The following is a 7,320-nucleotide window of genomic DNA, read 5'->3' on the forward strand; positions in this document are numbered from 1 at the left end:
TAATAAAAAGTTGATTTGATTTATGTTTTAGACAATGATAGGAAGACAAAAAGAGGAAGAGACCTTGCAGTTCTGAAGCAAAATAGCAAAAACAAAAAGAACAGCAAAAAACTGAAACAGACGAAGAGCATGAAGCACATTTAAGTTCCCAACAAATGAGAATCAGCACTGTGAGAAACAGAGGAACCAAATAACAATGCAATCGATGGATTGATAAATTAATAAATGTTTGGACACGTATAGGCTGTGTACATATATTGTTAACATATGTAAAATAAACGGGGTTATTCTAAACATGGACCCATTTTCAAAAATTTATATGTATTCAAGTACATATCCAAAATGAACGAGCTTTATACCAGTGAAAAGAGGAAGTTCCAAAGTTTTTGGTGGGTGGATGGTGATGTTTTAAGAAGCGGCCAGTAGAGTTCGCATGGCAATAGGGCCCTCATTCCGTTTCAGTGTCAGTTATGAGTGAGATGGTGACTGTGAAGCAAGCATTTCATACCAAATTCGGTATTCAACCAACAACTTGCAAAAGCATTAGCCGTCAGTTCAATCAATTTAAACAGACTGGGATTGTGTGCAAAGGAAAAAGCACAGGCTGACCGCATGTGTCAGAGGATCATGTCCAACAGATTCAAGAAAGTTTTGTGCACAGTCCCAGTAAATCTACCAATAGAATCAACTGAGAACCTGGAATACCCCAAACTGTATGGAAAGTTCTGAAATGGCGTTTGCTGTACAAGCCTTACCAATTATAACTTGTGGAGGCTCTCAACCCCAATGACAAAGAGAAGCTTCTGCATTTTGTGGTTATGTGCTAACAAAGATGGAGGATGAACGTGTAATTTTTAGCAATGAAGTGATGTTTCACCTTAGTAGAAAAGTCAAGAGACTCAATGTTCGAATATGGGGTTTGGAAAATCCACATTCACCATTGCAAAATGAAAGAGACTCACCAAAGATCAACGTGTTCTGTGCCGTATCCTGTACAAAGGTTTATGCACCATTTTTCTTTGCTGAAAGAACCATAATGGAAATCACATACCTAAAAGTGTTGGAACAATGGCTGTTCCCTCAAGTTATGTAAGATTCCCTGGGCTTCATTTTCCAACATGATGGAGCTCCACCCCATTGGCACCATGATGTACGAGACTTTTTGAATGACTCCCTTTCTCAGTGCTGGATAGGTCACAGGGGACTCGAGAACCCGGCTCTGCACTTCCGGCCACTGAGATCTCCTGACCTCACACGCTGCAACTATTTCTTATGGGGTTATGTGAAGGAAGCTGTTTATGTCCCACCTCTACCAATCATTCTGAATGATCTGCAGAACCGGATCATTGCTGCCATGCACTCAATAACAGCAGATATGCTCCTGCATGTGTGGGACGAGTTTGGCTACCGCGACAATATTTGCCGTGCAGCCAACAGTGGCCACATTGAACATTTATAACATTTCTAATTATTAAATAAATATTAAAAACTAAGTAATTACAAATTATTAAATTTATTAAATTGATATCAAATCTTATGAAAAGAAACTTTGAAACTTCCTCTTTTCATTGGTATAAAGCTTGTTCATTTTGGATTGCTTGAGTAAATACGAAATATTGAAAATGGGTCCATCATTTAGAATACCCCTGTATAATATGGAAACATTGTTAGCAAACAGAAAAGATGTATTTATGGTTTTTGGATTATGATTAGAATACTGCCACATAATCTGAATTTCCAATAACAATAAAGAAGGCTCAAGGTCAGGTAGAGGGAGGAAGAGGGGAGGGACAGAGAGGCGAGAAGAACTGGGCGCAGAAAGTGGAAAGGATGAGATGGACCAATTTCAACCAAACTTGCCACACGTATACCGTACTGTCAGGTGACAACTGCTGTGAGGGCAAGAAACACCTACCCACCAGGAGGATGAAGAGTAAAGAAGAGCAGCCCATGATACGCGACTTACCAGACTTTATTTATGTAGTATTTGAGAATGAGAGCACTTAGCCTATTGCCACAAACAAAACTTTACATGTAATTTGAAACTGTGGTGAATTCCCCCCCCCCCCCCCTCACTGACAGCACCTACAAATCATTGAAATGAAAGATGCTCATCGCTTACTGCTATTCCACTATTCGTGCAGTAAAGGTACCACAAGAGGCATGACCTTTTAATTTATTACTTCTTTACTACGAATTGTATTTGCAACACATTTTACAGACATTTTTCACATATACCACTGAATGTACCTATAACTTTATATCACTGTACGACACTTAGTTCAGAAAATATGACACCATCAACATTAAGCACAAGGCCAGATGTTGAGCAGTACAGGTGTGGATGCAGAGCTGTGAGCAAATACATGGGCAATGCCAGGTTTCTCCACTAGTATCTAACATAAATTTGTCTGAGTGTAGCCTTATATGGTAAAATCACGGATGATACGTAGTAACTTACAGACAACAGAATAAAAGCTTTTGAGACGGTGTGTCATAGAACATTGCTGTCTTTTGATAGCTAAATCAGGCTACTAACAAAGTAGTTCTGTTCATCAGATATATGATCCACTATTCCATCATAGACCATTTTCTCATTTTTTTTAATGACTGAATGGAATTAAATACCTCTATAAAAGGAGGTGGTTTCTTTATCTGTGATTTAATAGATGGTTGTTGCTACCGCATATTTCCACCTGTAAGAAAGTGTTGTGGATCATTCATTAACACAAAACATAGCCATATCAAATCAGCACAAAACTTCAATATTCTGTTAGAAACACCATTATAACCAACAGAACTAATCCTTGCTATTGACCTGATGAATGTTGTAATCTCCTTAGTGGTTACATTTTTTCAGCTAATGTCTATCGGTGGTGTATGCTGTGTCTGCGGGAGTAAATTTAATGAATCTAGTGCAACGATGTTTTTTTTTTGAGTGTGGAGCCAGATCATACAATCATCTTGAAACAAAATTTAGCCACCTTCTTCAGGTGAGAATGCTATCAGTGTTAGCTTGTCAGAGAGCTTATTAAACAGTGTTTCATGTGAAGATGGCAGCCAGATGGACCACTGATATATTGTGTCAAGGGAATTGTACAACTTGCCTGCGAGAATAACAAGAATATTATCAGTTAATACACCAGGAGACTTAAGGTAGCTACATCTAGTGCAATTTTTACTGCCACTGTAAGGAAGTAATCACAGGATTTGGTAAACAGTGATTTGCATGTGTCATTGTTTATGCAAGAGCTGTCATCTGGTGTTTCAGTTTCAAGTATTTTTGTTTGCATATTATTTAATAATATTTCAATATTTTTGTCTTATTCTTAGTTTTATTTTTTGAGCACAGTGCTTGTATTTTGCTTTGTTAAAAAAAGACAGAACGCTTTTAAAACACTGGTGGTAATGGAGTTTCAACCTTCTGATACGGTTTTTTCTCTAAATTAGGCAGAACCCTCAGCTCTTAGCACAAGATACTTTAATCCCAGGAATTATCCATCCTTTATCCCTGCTTCTATTCAATTTTACTCTCGGTTGTTTTACAGATCAACAAGATTTGACATGCTGTAGTAATAAGCTTAAGAAAGAGTTCAATTTGCCATGTACTAACATCGGAACACTTATAAGATTTAACATCTTGGTTGTGCATAAAATGTGAAATCAGTACTGCAAACACCCCACATATTATAAAAATGTGCATTCACTTTAAAATCACTAAACTTATCAACTTAAGCTGCCTAGAGCAAAGATACCATGCTGTTCATGGACTCCACTTAAATGCATTAGGAAAGGAGTTACTGGCCAAAAACATATTTACCCACTTGTCAAGAAAATGAGGTATAGACAGAAAATTTGACAGGGCAACAAAATTACAAAGTTTTTAAAGCCATAAACAAAGTGTCGGAGGAGGAGAGCAAACGAAATCTTATAAAATCAACTTGCTAATCCGACAAGTGCAAATTATGAACTCACTTAAACCAAAAGGAGCAGAGATGAAGGGGAGAGCAATTGCATATTAGTCTGCAAAAGTGAGCTGATCCAAACAGACATAGAACAGATTATATATGACGGTAGTATCTGTTCCCGAAAGAACAGTTACCGTGGATGACCATGCAGCTTTGCTAGAAATGAAATGATAATTAAATGGACACCCTAGCTGCAAACAGGCGTTGATGTACTTCATTGACCTTCTTGTGCGAACGCACACACTATGCCCGAACTCGTACAGTACTTGGTAGATTAATCTGCCGCGAGTAATGAGTATGATGGGCAAACATCTATTAGGTGCACTACGAATGTAGTGGTGTGGACATGTTGGGAATGTGGATCTCACGGGGAGTGTGCAAGGGATAAGTTCCCGCAGACGCACTATCCTCTGTGCCCGCGGTGGCTCAGATGGATTGAGCGTCTGCCATGTAAGCAGGAGATCCTGGGTTCGAGTCCCGGTCGGGGCACACATTTTCAACATGTCCCCAATGAAGTACATCAACACCTGTTTGCAGCTAGGGTGTCCATTTAATTATCATTTCATTTCTAGCAAAGCTGCATGGTCATCCACGGTAACTGTTCTTTCGGGAACAGATACTACCGTCATATATAGTTAAAATATGGCTTCCTGGCCATTGACCTTTTTGTGTGAATGCACATGCTGTGCCCGAACTCGTACAGGACTTGGTAGATTAATCTGCCACAAGTAATGAGTATGATGGGCAAACATCTATTAGGCGCACTACGATTGTAGTGGTGTGGACATGTTGGGAATGTGGATCTCACGGGGAGCGTGCAAGGGATAAGTCCCTGCAGACGCACTATCCTCTGTTCCCGCGGTGGCTCAGATGGATAGAGCGTCTGCCATGTGAGCAGGAGATCCCGGGTTCGAGTCCCGGTCGGGGCACACATTTTCAACATGTCCCCAATGAAGTGCATCAACGCCTGTTTGCAGCTAGGGTGTCCATTTAATTATCATAGAACAGATTTAATTTGAATTTTATTGTGATTCAGAGATATTCCAAAATCTTTCTCTTGTAAGTGGAAGATTAAAGACAAGTACTAATTATTCATGTATTGTGGGATAACAACTATATAACAGTAACATCCCTCTCGCATTCTAGTACTCCACTGAACACATCAGGCAATCACAAATTAGAAATTGGTTGTGGCTAGTAAGAACACGGTGAAGGAAGCAGTGCAACTAAAACATCCACAAGTAAATACAGCAATGGTTTGTAACCTGCAAGTGGAAATTCACTCATGAGAGCAGCACAGATGATTTTTATGGCCTTGCACCATCCAAAAAAGCACGAATTATAAAATAAGCTATCAGAACACAGTCTACAACATGTAAGTCAGCAAAAGGCAAATTACATAAAAGCACTACATAAGAATAATCAATTATTGTTAACAAGAAATTGGAAGCTTATAAATTCCTAAGTGAACTGCAACCAGACATATGCATCAATGAGCATGTGTTAACTGAAGATCAGAAAGGTAATCTGACAATAAATGGATAAATTATCCAGTTGCTTATATAGATCAAAACACTAAGGTGGCGGAGTTTCTGTATATGTCAAGACAGGAAAGCTCCTAAAAAAACAGTAAAGGTGTGACATCACCCACACTGAAAGTAAAAGACTTTGAAACTACTTGTGTAATGACACATGAGGATTTTGGTATACATATTACCAGGTGAGATCTGCACCTCCTTGGGAAAAAATGATAACTTATTACAAGTTAATATAAAGAGAAACATTGAACAATGAAAAGTACAGGTTGGAATATCAACAATATTACGAAAAGGGTATAGTTCTACTTGCCGTGAAACAAGTCATATGTTGGGTTGTAGACAGGCACAACGAAAAGACTGTTACATGTAAGCTTTTGGCCAAAGCCTTCTTCAGTAAATAAAAATTCAGTTTGGCCAGAGATAGCAGTCATGTGTGTATGAGATGTGCTTGCTTCTGTGATTGTGTGAGTGTTTTTCTTTTTTGAAGAAGGCTTTGTCCAAAAGCTTGTATGTAACAGTCTTTTCATTGTGCCTGTCTGTAAGTTAATGTGTCATCTTTATGATGAGTAGCAATCTATGTTTTTCATAATACCGTTGAAGAGAAGCACTGATATGTGTGGAGGTTTCATTACTGGTATGGAGGTGTCAATCTCTGCACCAACAAAAGTGACTTTTCAAAGTCATGACACTTTTTGACAATGTCATTATTGATATTAATATAATAGAGGGAAACATTCCATGTGGAAAAAATATATCTAAAAACAAAGATGATGTGACTTACCAAACGAAAGCGCTGGCAGGTCGATAGACACACAAACAAACACAAACATACACACAAAATTCAAGCTTTCGCAACAAACTGTTGCCTCATCAGGAAAGAGGGAAGGAGAGGGAAAGACGAAAGGATGTGGGTTTTAAGGGAGAGGGTAAGGAGTCATTCCAATCCCGAGAGCGGAAAGACTTACCTTAGGGGGAAAAAAGGACGGGTATACACTCGCACACACACACATATCCATCCACGCATATACAGACACAAGCGGACCGTCCTTTTTTCCCCCTAAGGTAAGTCTTTCCGCTCCCGGGATTGGAATGACTCCTTACCCTCTCCCTTAAAACCCACATCCTTTCGTCTTTCCCTCTCCTTCCCTCTTTCCTGATGAGGCAACAGTTTGTTGCGAAAGCTTGAATTTTGTGTGTATGTTTGTGTTTGTTTGTGTGTCTATCGACTTGCCAGCGCTTTCGTTTGGTAAGTCACATCATCTTTGTTTTTAGATATATCATTATTGATATTGGTAGATGTGATATGAATCATATGCAGTTCAAACAGAAATAGCTGGTCATCATGGACAGCTGATATACTTTTGCATATGGTATGGAAAATGACATACCAGAATCAAAACAAACAACCAATGAAGTCAGGATCATCAGTGGGCAAAATATGAACATCTGTTGAGCAATATTAAGTAGAGAATTGTGGACTAAAATCCCAGTCATAAAATGCAAATGAAACATATGATCTATTTATTGCTTCAATTAAATATCATTTTAATGTAGCATTCCCTACAGCAAAGCTACATGAAAATACTGCAGGTTCAAACACTGTGGGATTACCAGTGTAAAATAGAACAGCATAGGAAACTAAAGGAACTGAGAGGAATGAGTGAAGCTGACAAGATAAAGCATCACAAGAGAAGTACAGGAATATATACTAAAGTGCCAAAGACCCCTTCTTTTCTTGATTTATGTTAATGATATACAGTATTGTTCTCCTAACTGTACAAAAATATTGTATGCAGATGACACATCAATAGTGT

The 7,320-nt window shown here is 38.6% G+C and overlaps 1 non-coding gene across 1 annotated transcript; it reads left to right on the plus strand.

The window, feature by feature from the left end:
- Positions 1-4,382: 4,382 nt before the first annotated feature.
- Positions 4,383-4,457, plus strand: Trnat-ugu. Its single transcript has one exon. It is a non-coding gene; the product is annotated as a tRNA-Thr (tRNA).
- The last annotated feature ends 2,863 nt before the right edge of the window (positions 4,458-7,320 follow it).

This window comes from Schistocerca americana, chromosome 1 (genome assembly GCF_021461395.2).
Source record: "Schistocerca americana isolate TAMUIC-IGC-003095 chromosome 1, iqSchAmer2.1, whole genome shotgun sequence".
Taxonomy (NCBI): Eukaryota; Metazoa; Arthropoda; class Insecta; order Orthoptera; family Acrididae; genus Schistocerca; species Schistocerca americana.